Raw genomic sequence first — 14,982 nt, 5'->3', positions numbered from 1 at the left:
ACAGCTGATGCCAATGGGAATATAATTTATTTATTAACCATATATGTATGCCATCTTTCAGAAAGCAGTCATGATGGCTCAAAATGTTACGTGATAACTATAAATACACCATACAATATAAAAAAACAGCAAAACATAATTGAGAAGATAAAATCAGCAACCACTCTCTCAATTTTACATCAGTTAAAAGAGCAAGTTAACAAACTGCATCTAACAATCCAAAAGGAAAGCCAACTTTTATGGAGTAGTAATAAACTCTATTTTGCTCTCATCTTTAAACAATAAACTCCCCAATAAATTTAAATAGCCAGATCTTGAAGGCATATCTAAAGCCCAATAAAGAAACTGCTAACCTAATTTCCTGTGGCAGTGAATTCCACAAACGAAGAATGACCAGTGAAAAAAATATGCTTCCAGATCTAAATGATTTTAAATTTCCCTCAGCCAGAAATGCCAGCAAATTCTCTTCTTGGGAGCATAATACATGAAATGGAGTATAGGGTTTCAGCTTGGCAGCCACATACTTAGGTTATGCATTGTGCAGATTCTTATAAGTCAAGGACAAAATCCTTGACTCACCTGGTAGCTCATGTAACTTGACCAAACCTGGGGTAATGTGGTCCCTCCAGGTATGGATGGTTAACAATCAAGCTGCTAAATGTTAAATGGCCTGCAATGTTTTAGGGTCTTTCTGGGCAGGGGGGGGGGTTAAGAGAGAAAGGGACAGTGTAGGGGACTGACAGAGGGAGAGTGACAGAAAGAAGAGAGACGCTGAGAGAACTCTTAGCGGCTGACCCTTTTTTTGGCCTCCTCCTACTGCCCACCCCCCCTTCCCCTTCTTGATTTTCAGGCTTATTCTTAGATCCAAATGAAGTTTGTCAAGCTCTCTATTACAGCATATACCGGACGCCACATTAAAATGGTCAGGACACATACAAAATTAATACAATGCCCATCAGTTCAAAGTTCATGGGACAGATGGTGAAATAATTTGTTCATATAAGCACTGAGAGTTCACAACACACACATTTCCTCCATTTAGCACACACAGTATGTCCCATATTTTGCAATGAGAATAGAATTAATCAGCTGCAGGCCCACATCAAACTCCAGGCTCCAAATCATATTTTTGCACTGGAGGAAATGCTGATTGGAATCACATTAAATCGTCCAGATGAGATAACAGTAGGAAGGCAGAGCTTCCCTCCTTCGGTACAAATATGACTTAAGCCATCAAGATGACGAATCTGAACTGAAGCCCTCCAGTGCAGAACATAATAGATTCAAAATCAGAGTGGTCAGTGTTCAAGCTGTGCAGGCAGCCTTAGCAGGAAGGAGCAGGGCTGGTACATTGAAATATTTCTGTTCTCTTAGAAGCTCCTATCTAAAACGTACTCTTTCTCTAGAGCCCAGAGAATTACCTTTTTTATTCTAGGCCTAGCCATTTACCTAGCCAGCACTTTTCAGTCCCTGCAGTCTGGATTCCCCTGGTTTCTTGCATTTGTGCTGGAATGTGAATCCCAGACCTGTTTTAGGCAGAAAGCGCAGAGTGCAGAACCTTCCAATGAAAGAAGGACGAAATGTCGGAGACAGGATGCTGGTTGGCGCTTCTCATGCAGGGCTTAGTTTGTGGGGGGGAACAGGGTGGAACGCAGTTCCTGCACTTTTTTTTTTCTGACTTAAGAGGCAGAGCAGCAGGGACCCTTCTGCTCCAGCCCTTCCTCTCCAGGCAGCCTGCAGGGAAGAGAAGAAGAGGGGGTGAGTCTGAGAGACACAAAGAACAGAGCAGCCACTCTACTCCCTAATCCTACCTTTCCTTCATTAACCCACCCCCCCACACGTACATCTCCTCCTCTATTGCAGGGAGCAGAAGGGAAAGGGGTTATAGTGAAACAAACACTGCAGGTTTGAATTAGCACAAGTTTAATACTTGCGAGCAAGAGTGTCAATGTCAGGGCTTCATCCCAGCTTTTGATGAATGGCACTACCACTCACAACTTTCAGATTTATGCTAATTCAACCCCCTTTTCTGTCCATTACCAAGTGCTTAATTTCTGGCAGAAGAACCCAGAGTGGCATTCTGCCATCTTTTTCCTGGGATCCGAGAAAGCGGAGCAGAACCCGCAGGATATGTATATTGGTTCTGGCTTTCCTAAGGAAACAAACAGAGTCAGTAGGTGCATGGATCATTTATGGCCTCCCCAGCCCCAGGAGGAAGCAGAGAAGAACAGAGAGTATTGGAGCTGCTTCCCTGAGACAAGAGCAGCCACATGACTTTGATTTGTGTGTGTGAGTGAGTGTGTGAGTGAGTGTGTGTGTGAGTGAGTGTGTGAGAGAGAAAGAGTTCACAATCGGCCCTGGTCTCGCCCCCTTTGCACAGGTCAAACCTGGCCCTGGCCAACCCATCTCACCCTCTCCATAGTCCCACTTCCTTTCTATCTGCAAAATAAGCCCCTGGTTAAGTATACTTTTAAGGCTAACATTTCCATTTGACAGAGAGAAGTAAAGACTGGAGTGGGTAATTTGAGTTCACCACATCCAGTCCACTGGGTCTGGGAGATTAGCCCTCTCCTGGGTTTTGAGAAACATGGTGAGGTGGCGGGGGAGGGAGCGCGGGGATGCAACCTCCATGAAAGGCGGAGGGAGGATTGGCATATATCTGTGTGACAAATGAAAGTAGGAGGCAGATTAGAGATGCTGCTGATAGAGTGCGTAAACGAAGCAGGAAGGAATCTGAGATGAGTACTCTCACAGCAAATGTAAAATACAAGGAGCAAGTAAAAGAAAAAACAAATCCCCTTTTTTTCAATCCACAGTAGCCAGATTCAGGATAACTCACACACCTCCCCAAAGCCATTTCACACAGAAAGCTGTGCTTTTTGTCAAGGAGTCAAGGGGGGGGAGGGGGGGGAAGGATCTTGGGGAAAAGTAAGAAGAAAAAGAGAGGGTGAGATTAAATTATTCTAGCACAAGCAAGAACTGCTGCAATAGGTGCTCAATGTCTCTTGTTATATAGCCTGGAGATCTACATGAGGTTTCTATGATCTCCCGCAAAAGTGCATCCTGCTGAAGGAGAGAGAGAAATTATGGGAAGACAATAGGCACGGCGGATTTGAGTTTCTGGTGGGCAAGAAACTTTGGTCAATGAATGACAGAACTTGGAAGAATCTGCCAGTAGCCGCTAAGTAACCAAAGACAGGCTTGGAAGAAGATCTGAACTGTCGTTGGCTATAAACTCTTTCTTCTGGGCTAAAATGTAATCAGGATGAGAAAGAAGGTGTTAGTAACCAGCAGCACCCACGCTGCTCTGTCTGTCTGCTGGTGCTACTGCAATTCTATTTCTGTTAAATGCCTGAGAGTCTCCATGACAACGAACTATTTCTGGGCTTTTCTTTTAGATGCATTTGCAAGGCTGTCATCGCCCAGAAGCATCGTAAGGCTGTTGGGATTTTATTGCACTTTCTAAACTCCTTTGTCTTTCTCATCGTGCTATCAGTGAGGGGAAACGAGGAGTTGTGCATGGTAGGAAACCATATAATAGAGTAATACTTGGTCATCGCCATGATTTCAGACCCTGCCTGCAATCAGTATATTTTAGTGATATAAGACGCTATAAATAATAAGTATTTAGTTATGTCTACAGAAATAGTGGTGGATTCAGGGAACAGACTTCCATTTGAAGTGGTGGAACAATAAATGGTATCTGAAATTGAAAAGGCCATGGGACAGGGTGTAAAGACCTTTAGCAACAGGAAAGATCAAGGAGGGGCTGCAGTATTTGGTAATACAGACTGGTTGGCCCTGGTGGACTTTACCTGTTATCTGCTTCTATCTATCCACTATGAGCAAATCAGCAGTCAAAGAGAGGGTAAAATGAAATCTCTGACACCATTCATGCTTTGGAATACACGAGAAAGATGACCTTTAGGTAACCTCTGATGAGTATTTATTTATTTACAGGTTTTTATATACCTATCAGTTTATATTCTGGTGTTGTATGACCTTCAGGACCATAATGGGAGAGCTAGTTATGTAAACACATCAGGTGTTTTTTCTTATCGCTAGATGGTGAAATCTATATAATTGACTGGATATCTGACAATATGCAAGCGATTCTTAATCCAAATCAGTTTCAAGACATGAACATGTCATAGTCTAGTCCAGTGGCTCCCAAGCCTGTCCTGGATTTCAGGATATCCACATTGATTATGTATGAGATGACTGGCTGAGTAATTCTAGTTTATTTGTAAACAACAAAATAAATATTTACAATATTTTGACAGCACAAATGAACATTTACATCCCATAATATGTTTACCAGCTGGATGTTACAGAGTGGGCTGCCCAGAAAGCTCTCCAGACTTGAGGGACACAATTTTCTTTTTCATTATCCCTGATTTCCCAGGCCCGTACTAATCCCCCAGGACAGATCTGGGAGCCTCTGGTCTAGGCACAGATTTGGATAACTTTATTGACATCATTTTACACGAGTCGCCCAGGAAATATACCTAATGATTCAAAGCAAAGGGGAAGTCTAGCTAAGTGAGAGCCTTATAGATCCTACATCCCTCTTCCCCTCTCCCTCTTCTCCTTCCACGATTTCCTGTTGTTCTAAGAATATACTTATATCCTGCTTATTGATCAAATTTTGATTTGTAATAATAGATTTCACACAGAATGCAACACAAGCTGCCTTTGTGGATAAGTGCGCAAAAAATATTAACAAGCTGGGGAAGCTTTTTTTTCTCTCTTTGCATTTCTAATTTGTGCATTTCGTTGGTTTATACTCTCTTTAACAAATAGTTATTTCACCAGCATCCCTCATCTGAAAGACAGTTGTGTTTATTTATCTTTGATCAGGAGAATATATGCCTGATTAATCTTTAACATATCACTCCCAGAGCTTTATTAGTGGCAGATGGAGCAACAAAAGAGGAGTGAGAAGCACAAGAACTTCCATTCAGCCATTCACTTAGCACAACGGTTCTGTAACCCTGAGCTCAGGAAAGACTTTCAGATTCACAGGGTCCGTCACAAAAGATAGGAGCTAAGTCAGTAAGTCGCATACACAGTCCACTCTCTTCAAGCCCCATAGAGTGGATTCTCCATGGGGGGAGGGGGAAGGAAAAAGATATTCTCCAGGGCTTGAGGTGCATTTAAAAAGAATCAGAGGGACACACGATTGGTGTTCCAACATAAAGCACTTTTGAAATAACAGGAATCTGATACAACACACGTTTCCTTTGGTAAATCCATAATCCAGAAATAAATAAACTCAAAACTGTGTGGTCCCGCCTTTCTGTAACCAAGATCCCCCTTATTCCTTTCTGAAATTTAGGGCCTCCACTAGCTATTCAAACTGAAATTTAGGGATTATCAGGACTCCAGTTTAGAATTGTATATGGTACCTGAATAATACTGTAGCTCTGGTTGGATTCTTTTCTTTATTTAAACTCCTCTGTTTCTCTTTTGTACTATTTAGGTACGCCCTTGTCTCTCTAATGCATACTGGATGGGTATAGGCCAGTGATGGCAAACTCCAGTCCTTGAATGACACAAACAGGCCAGGTTTTCAGGATTTCCACATGCATAAGATAATAGATTTGCATACAATGGAGGCAAATTATCTTGTACTCCTAAAGGACAGGCTAAAGCATGGAAGATAGATATGTGTCATCAAAACTCTTGAAGAAAATTACTACCTAGTATAGTTTTCATGTGCTTTGTTAAAATATACAATCAAAATATGATGAATTGTGCCGTTCTAATAGCTGTCCAATTATTATAAGTTGTTCAATTTCAACACATTGTAAATATGTATTATTTAATGGAGTATTTAGATATATATGTAGACCCAATCCAAGTGGAACATCTGCAGGCTGAAAGAGATTAATGAGGAATCTAAGACTCAAGGAACAATTTATGTAATTATGTCAGGCCTGAAGACCCTTCTACATAGCACTGATATACTCTTGCAACTGAAGAATTTCATCTTGGTTAGGTGGGTTCCATACAGAGCTCTAGAAGCTGCAGTCCTCAGAGGAATTTGGATTCTTTGCAGGCTCCTTGTAGTGGTACTAACCCCCTAGATTGGTTAATAACAAGTATCAGGACTTGCGGAGTCCAGTTTAGTTATGCCCAGCTGCTGTTGTCAGTAAATTCACAAAGTCTCTAGTAAGCAATCCATTGTATTTTGCAATTATGATTGTTGGTGCACTTCAGGGAAACTAGATTGTGCAAGCAATTGGAAAAGAAAATAACTCAGCCTCAGGTCCAAAGAGAAAAATAAAACCCCTCCACTATTAAAGGCATGAAAGAAATGGCAATTTCTAGGAAAAAAAAGCAAATGAGAGAGAATACATTCAGTGTTATTAATTATGAGAGAACAACTCAGTCGAGCTGTGGTATTTTATGCTAAGATCTTTTAGTACTACAGATAAAAACTACAGTTTGGTGTGACAGAAAATAAAGTAAAATTAGCCCAAACAGACTATCATGTTATGCTATGAATTTCTGTTCATTCCTTAAGACTTTTTACAAGTCAGCAGTGGCTTGTTTGCTGCACTTGTTCCATTTCATAACTTGTTCTTTATTTGACGGTCTCTTGTGTTAATCAGGTCATCAGAAACTTGTAGATAAATGGTATACTTAGATATCAAGCCACGTGATGTTCTGTTCTTGGCTATGCCTTAAACACAGTTTGGAGGTCACCGTGCTGTGAGGGCTACGCCACGCAGACAGCAAAGTATGTCAAAGGTGGAAAACAGACTAAAGTAGGCACGAAGAGCTAATCATTGGACTAGTGAGCAGGTTCTCATGTTTATCTGCAGTCTGTGTGTGAAGAGGGGCTACATCCCCCTCCACCTCTGGTTTTGTTTTGCTTTCTCAGGCGCACGCTGTCAAGGAGGCGCTAGGGGCGCGCAATTGCCCCAGCACCTCCTCGACAGCGCGAGTCCTAATTTCAATATTGCATGGTGCCCCCCCCGGAGAGGTGCCTGGCGGCGCGTTAGGAAAGCGGGCGCTGAACACTCAGCGCCCGCTTTCAGCGCAACATTTTTGCATCGGCCCCTGTGTAAGATAACTAGCCGAGTTACCCATTGCTTGAAATTACCTTGCTTGATTGATTTCCATGGGCAAAGAATTCACTGGCAAGACTGGTGGCAAAGAACAGTACTTTTATTTGCATTTGTTAAATGCGACTCACTGGTGACTCTGCTACTCTCGCAGAAGTCTGATTTCCAAGCACAAAATTTGGATTCCATCAAATATACACTGATGGCAGATTAAGACCAAAATGGCCCATCCAGTGTGCCTAGCAAGGTATTTAGGGTTCTAAATGCTGCACTGTGTGGGTTATCCTAAGGCTAAATTTGTGAGGGAAGGGTTTGGAACGCAGGCTTAAGAGGCAGAGCAGCAGGGGTGTTCTGCTCCAGCCTCTCCCCTCCAGGCAGGCTGCAGGGAAGGGAAGGGGAGAGGGTAAACCTGGAAGAGAACAGCCACTCTGTTTCCTAATCCAGCCCCTCCCCTCCACCTCTCCTCCCCTATTGCAGAGAACAGAAGGGGAAGGGGTGTTCCTGAGGCAGACACTGCTACCCAAAGGAGACAAAAAAAAAAAAAAGGAGCAGGAGTGCCATTGTCAAGGCTTCAACCTTGGCCTTGATGAGTGGCACTGCTGCTCACAACCTTTAAATTTGTGCTAATTCAGCCTCTTTTTGTGCCATTACCCAGAGCTTAATTTGTGGGAGAATAATCCAGAATGGTGTTCGGCCACCTTTTTCTGGGACTCAAGAAAGTGCATCAGAGCTGGCAGTGTAAATCAGTTCTGGCTCCCCTGAGGAAACAGAACAGAGCCAGTAGTTGCATCATGGATTATTTATGCCCCCTCCCCAGCCCATGGAGGAAGCAGAGAAGACCAGAAAGCGATGGAGCCGCTAACCCTGACACAAGGGCAGCCACGTAGCTTTGATTCAGGTATGTGTGTGAGAGAGTTCACACCCGGCCCTGGTCCCACCCCTTTGAACTGGTCACACCTGACCATGGCTCTACCCATCTCACCCCACTTCCTTTTTGTCTACAAATTAAGCCTGGATTATCCCATGCCTTCTGTTTAGGGTTGTATAATGTATAATATTTGTCTATTACATATTGGTTTGAGTGATGGAAAGGATAACATCTTGAGTTATTTAAAGAAAGCTTTCTTGCTGAGAGTAAAATTTTCATCTTAAAGTAGCATGGTTGCCATGTTAATCCAGTTGAATGAGTGGACATAAAGATCAATAAACAAGATTATAGAAAGTGATTCCTCTTTTAATGGAATAACTTCAATTAACTACTAAGCATTCTGATGTAGATATTCAGCCACTATCCAGCTGAGGCAGTTAGCCTGATAAACATATCTGGTTAACTTAGACAGGATATTAAGTGGTGCTCAGCTATCTAAAAGTTATTTAGACTAACTTTAGATCTGCTCAGTAGCGGGTCTAAATTATCTGCCTAACTTAGATAAAGCTGGCTAAGTGGGGGCTGTTCAACATGGCCCAGTATTGAAATGGCACCACTTAGTTCGTAAGTCCAAACCTATCCAGCTAAGTGCTGATGAACATAGAGGTCTTTGTTTCTGGGGCTGGCCCAGTGGCAGCACAGGAATAGCCATGACAGAGATCTGGGTTTGATTCCAAATGCTGACTGATGCAGCTCAGACCTGCTCTTGGAGGCAGTGCTCATCTCCTCCAATGGAGAGAATCCTAGTTCACTCAACAGCAAAACTTACTAATCAGATTCATTGCACATTCCAGAGAGCTGTGGTTTGAGGTCCTTGGCTGAAGACTATTTATTTATTTAAATTCTTTTAATATACCGATGCTCAAGACCAGGTCCTATCATACCGGTTTACATAAAACTAGGGGGAACCAATTAACAGAGCAAACAAAAACAAAAGACTATTGTTGTGATGAATGAAAGAGAAGTTAAAAACGGAGGGAAAACCTTAGGTAATTGTGAATGAAGGTTCAAAGCAATCACTAGACTTCCTGCTAGCTAGAGCATACCTGAAACATTATCTGGGGCTGTTTCCGTGGCTCATATAGGTAGCACTGTTCACTGCCGTGCAACAGATTCAAGTCCGAGTCTCCTGTCTGAAGAGGCATCAGAGGTCAGGTGTCTCATGCAGGGAAGATGCTTGATCCCGGGGAGAGAAGGCACATGGGCTCCTGCTGTGGTGCCCCTTTCTGGATGAAGGAGCAGAACGGAAAGCACATCTCAGAGGAGACTCCCCTTCCACCATGAGGGCACATGGGTCACCTAGGTATTCAACCTAGGATGATAAGTATCAATGTGGAAAAAAAAAAGAAAATACAAAGAAGTTTAAAATAAAATCATTTCTGGCTCCTGACTAGCTGACAAAACTCAAGAGCATAAACGTGTACTGTTTTCTTGTTCAGAATTCAATCAAGAGTTCAAATGCTATGCACTCCAACCTACTGGATTGCACTGCATTACATCACGTCACAGCATTCATTCCCAAGAGGGAATAGTCAGATGTGTTAAGCATTTCCTCCACAGACACAAAATGGAAGAAAGCCCTTGGTACATATGGCCCTATTAGTCTCATTGGAATCTCTGACATTAATTTATGTCCTCATGAGTTTCTTTTGGTTCTTGAAACCTGTGATGTTGCAAGTCCCCAAAAGAATCTCTGCAACAGAACAGATTGCCACCTTCCATCTCGGCTGCAAATTCAAAGAGAAAGTTCATGCATTTGAAATGAGTGTTCTTGAAAAAGGAGCCTGCAACTACCCAGATCCTGACTATAGTAAGCAACAAGAGTTATCGTCTCTGGAGGGAAATATTGACCTGAGCATTACCTTGGTCAACAATCAACAACTTGGAAAAAAAAAATCTTAAATGTTCTTTTAAAAAACATAAGAAAAGCAATGTTATCTTATAATGTGAAGGGCAATTTTCAAATTGATCTGCGTGGCTAAAAGTATACACCGGCTTCCACAGTGCACACATCAATGCATCCAGGTCAGTAAAACAGTGCGCGGACATGGGATTTTCAAAAGTGCACAGGACTATTTTGTCCTTCCTCCCCACCACCTACACAAATAGCAGCTGTAAGATGAATGGGTCATTTTTAGTGTGCACCCTTTACCCTAGCTAATTTTATTTCAGAATTTGCTACAAAGTGTGCATGCTTAGAAGTATTCATATATTTTGCGGCTCCATGGGGCTATCTAAAATTGCCCCATGGGGTGTATCTAACAACTGTTCTGATTAGGTATTGGTGGGGGATGGATATTTCTAACACAGACTGTGAGCAACCATGCTGCTGGCATATTAAGTAACACCTGCAAAACGGAAGATTCTGTCAACCCACCCCCAGCCTTCCCGTTGGCTGAAAGGTACCCAGTCCATGGAGACAGAGTACGATTTTGTCAGAAAATTCCACTCGGATGACCTTCGCAAGATGTCATTTATTCTTTGACTGTTATCCAGTTCCACAGACTTCAGTGACCTCACCCTCTTAAATATCAGAATTGCCCCTTCACAATTACTAACTCTCATTTGTAACTCTGCAAGGTGAGAGATATGCCAGGACAATTCATGGGTTATAGGTAACTGCATTAATGATATCCTTTCATGGATTTTGATTGACAGTTTCATGATGTGTTGCATAAGAAGAATAACGTGTGATGCCTCTCCACTCCCTGTTGATCATCCTGCATGAATGTTGCTATTCCAAGTTAGCTTGGTGTGACTGTATGATTTGCATGGGCGTGCCTGCCAATGAAATGGGGAATAGTCGTCTTAGTAAAATCTGTTGATCCCAATAGATTTTAATTAAAAAAAAAAAAGTAGAAGTATTGAATATCTATTATACAGTGCCATCTATGTATCAATCAGTGGCATGCGATGACATTTATAGCAGGGGATTCAGTCTCGCTCTCTCAGTCCCCTCTCCCCTTCTACACGTGTCTCCTGCCTGCCCCCCCCCCCCCCACGTCACTCCTGGTCTACAGCAGCGTCACTCCCTCAACTGTCTTTCCCCTAGAGACAAAAGACACATGGAACCCATATGGCATTAGGCTGTTGTAACATGTAACGGGTGTGGGCTTGGCCCTCAGAAAGCCATGAATAAATAATTACAATATAGTAAACCTCCCATAACAAAAACAGCACTATCTGCCAGCGCTCAAACTCAACCCTACCAAAGAAAAGGCAACACTGCAAATATATCAGGCTCTAAAACACCAATATACTTCCTATTTATAAAACAAAACAAGTAAAGCTTCCTAAAATATCTGTAAAATAAAAATTACGTGCACCTAAAATTATTGTACAAAACCTTTTAAAACTACAGAAGTCCCTTCTTCAGATGTTACATCAGAGACATTTATATCTAAAGAAGTGTCCTATATTGTCTCAATAAGTCACATATAGTATTTTTTAATAATAATAGCTCCAATAAAAGCTATCACAGCCTACTAAGAATATAGTTTATCCCAAGAAACAAATCTGCCATGTCTAAACAACACTAACTCCCAGGACTCATACAGCAACAACCCTAGCCTAGGCTGCAAATATTACATCAGGACCTAGATCAATACACCTCCTACTGAAAACAAAGCAAGAAGGGCTGCTATAAAACCCTACATGGAAACTATGCACTAGGAGAATCCCTCACCTGGATCACACATACAGAACACAGACAGGCTCTTATTAAAGGAAAATAAGAGAGCAACAAAATAAAGAAATATAAAACATCATCATAAAAGTAAAACCAAACTAATAAAAAGAATATTTAAAAACTGATGAATAGAATATACAATAATTAAAACCTCATAAAAATGTTTATAACATTTCTCAAAACACCAATATATTTCAAAACAGCAGACATCAAATAGTGGAGTGTAGGAATAGCCTACTGGTTACAGCAGAAGGCTGCAAGGGAAGACAGCACACAAATTCCACTGCCACTCCTTGTGACCTTGGGAAAGTCAATTTACCTTCCATTGCCCTCTGGAGATGGGGAAATACCTACAGTACCTAAACACTATCCACTTTGAAGTGACTAAAAAGCAGAATATAAATCAAATAAATAACATCTAATAATGAAACAAACTTAAGACCTGGCTTTTCCGCCAAGCCTTCTCAGATCCCCCTGATACACGCTAGACGACAGAACTTTCATTCATGAACAATAGATCTCCGTACCACCTTCAAGCTCGGAATAAGAGCCTCCCCAGACTCAGCAATTGTTTATACTATTTATTTTCTACTTTCTTAGCCTTTCATTCCAGCAGTCTATGCTTCCAAGTTTATTATCCTTGTTGAATGTAACTTTGTTCTTCCTGTTCAAACTATTGTTTTTTGTTACAGTTCCCCAGTTCGATGTAAACCGATCTGATATGGTCTTTCAACCATGAAGGTCGGTATAGAAAAGTGTTAAATAAATAAATAAATAAATAATCATCTACTATATTACAATAGAAAGAGAGCTCTGTCTCAAGGGGTAAAATTATACAGCTCAAAGAGGTAAACTCAGGAGCAATCTAAGAAAATATTTCTTCACAGAAAAGGTGTTGGTATTCAAGGCAAAAATGTAGTAGAATTGAAGAAAGCACAGGATGTTTGACACTAGACGTAACCGCCCTTGCATCCATGGCTTGAGTGAGCTCCTAACTCTTCATCTCTTTTTAGAAATTCTCCTAAAATGGTGAGGAAAAGGAAGGGCAAAGTTCCAGCTTGCCCCTCCAAATCTTTAACATTAGTAATTGGCCCAATCGATACATTCATGAACCTGGGAATTGCTGTGCTCTGCACGGAGTTGGCTCTAATGGTGGTATCTGAGGGGGCGAGGTTGCTGTCACTGGTTTCCTTGAGTCTGGGTGGAAGAGAGCAGTCACCACAGCCAGACAGGTTCCTTTAGCTCCACCCTAGTGCATTCTCTATGCTGGCAGCAAATTCAATAATTGTTGCCACTGCTTGGAGTGGTTGGAAGGGGATCCACTGGTGATGGGGTGCAGAGGAGCCTCAGCATGTTGGGGAGTGAGTAGAGTGTGAAAGCAAGAATGCCTGTAAGTTGTTTGGTCCTCTCAGGAGGTGTTCAATGATGGTCTATCATTGTGGACCTTGAGGAAAGGCCTAGCAGATCTGAGAATTTGCCAGGAGACTTTCTGTGAGTTGAAATTCCAAAGGCAGTGAATCCTCTGACATTGGCTGGCATGTACCAAGGGCATCCCTGCAGGCCATTGGGAAAGTTTCTCTTGAAATCCTCTGTGGCACGATGACTAGGAAGGATTTGAGAGGAGTTTGGCTGGATGAGTCTCCCAACTTTGTAAGTTTATTGCTGATACACAATTTTCCTCCTTTTGTTTAACAGAGTGATTGAGCAATCCCAAAATCAAATCACCTTAAACTGCTACTGAATATTAAGAACACAGAATACTATGGTGAAAGATATTTCCTCTTTGAGATGTAAGGTTAACTTGTCGTAAGATATGGCAAGATATAAAATTCTATGGATAATTAATTTTTCTCAAGCCAAGTAAATGCCTCCCTGTGAGATATTAAAGAAATATTCCCTGAATGCATTAAAACTTAATTCCACCAGTTTCCTGAGTATTTTATGTTCCCGGGTGTAAAATATTCCCAGTATAGAGGAGCCAGGACCCTTCTGTGGTCCTGGCTCCTCTATACTGAATCTGGTGGGCTACTCAAGACCTATTTGGATGTTCTGGGGACCAGCGTGACTCTTATGGTATCATTTGCCTTGAAATTGAACAGACTTAGAGTTGCATAGGTTCTTTAAGAAGAGGGATGAATTATTTCTGGATCAAACTGTCAGGATGTTTCCAGAATTATCCAAATGCACTCATGGGAAAGCTTCTTGCTCTGTATCAGCGCATGCTGGATGTGGGGCTTTGTTTTTCCTCAGTTGCCCTGCAAGTACATTATGGGGTATCAAGGGAATAGATTTATATTTGTTGATCCTGATCATCTAATTACGTTCCTTAGGAGCAAACCCCCAAAGACTGCACCAGCCCCCTACGAACCAGTGCTGACACTCATGCTTCATCTTAATCTGTTTATCAATGTTATTGCTGGGGGGATGGGTCACCTTAATTGTAATTTTAAATTGATGCATTTCTTCCCATTATTTTCTGAGTAATTTTCCAAATTGGGTCTCGTCTATAGTGGACTTTAGGTTCACTTGTGTAATTTAATTGTTTTTGTACTTAATTTATTATTTCTTTATGTAGTGATTGATTTCTATTGCATGGGGTTTTCTTTCCATATAAACTGAAATGATGCAAAAAAACCAAAACAATACCATTATAAAAAAAGAAGAAAGCATTGGATAAGTACAGAGGTTCCTAGTTAGGAAGAATTGAAGGTAGAGCCAGATATCAAATTGGTGCTACTGTATTGCAATAGGAAAGGAATTGGAAAATTAGATGAGCCTGGTGTTCCTTATCGGTTGCCATAATATATGTTTCTATGTAGTCTGTTCCTAGTCTTATTTTTCAGTGTGCCCTGGAAAAATAACTGCTGCATACATGCAATCCTTTAATTATTTATAGATCTCGTTGGCAAAAAAAAGAGAAAGTAATGCTAAAATATTCTGGACCAGCTCAGAACGTCCTCGTTTGACACACACTTGATTCGCCAAGGACTTTCAAGGGTCTAATGGAGATTTCGGAATTTTTTTTTGAAAGAGAAGGTTCATGCATTAGACTACATAGATTTGTAGGTGCTGCTGCAGAATCTAGAAGAATACAACAAAGCAAAGAGTGACAGGGGTCGGACCCGCTCTCCCCTTGCCTCCCGTGCTGTTTTAAACCGGCCTCCGAGCAACTGAGGCTCCAGCTCACTGCACAGCTCGCTGGTGAGGTCACCAACTCACCTTTCAGCGAGCGCCTCCTTCGTCTCCTTCCAATTGGCTCTTTCCGCTGTCACTCACCCTCCTCTAGGACTCGG

The 14,982-nt window shown here is 41.7% G+C and overlaps 1 long non-coding RNA gene across 1 annotated transcript; it reads right to left on the bottom strand.

Moving 5' to 3' along the window:
- Nucleotides 1-1,050: 1,050 nt before the first annotated feature.
- Nucleotides 1,051-14,981, bottom strand: LOC115082375. The gene is made up of 3 exons (XR_003854154.1): nucleotides 14,909-14,981; nucleotides 9,048-9,313; nucleotides 1,051-1,734 (listed from the first exon to the last, which is right to left on the bottom strand). It is a non-coding gene; the product is annotated as an uncharacterized LOC115082375 (long non-coding RNA).
- Between the last annotated feature and the right edge of the window lies 1 nt (nucleotide 14,982).

This window comes from Rhinatrema bivittatum, unplaced genomic scaffold (genome assembly GCF_901001135.1).
Source record: "Rhinatrema bivittatum unplaced genomic scaffold, aRhiBiv1.1, whole genome shotgun sequence".
In the NCBI taxonomy this organism is placed as follows: Eukaryota; Metazoa; Chordata; class Amphibia; order Gymnophiona; family Rhinatrematidae; genus Rhinatrema; species Rhinatrema bivittatum.
Note: the sequence above shows the minus strand (reverse complement) of the source record. Positions and strands in the feature narration are given on the sequence as shown.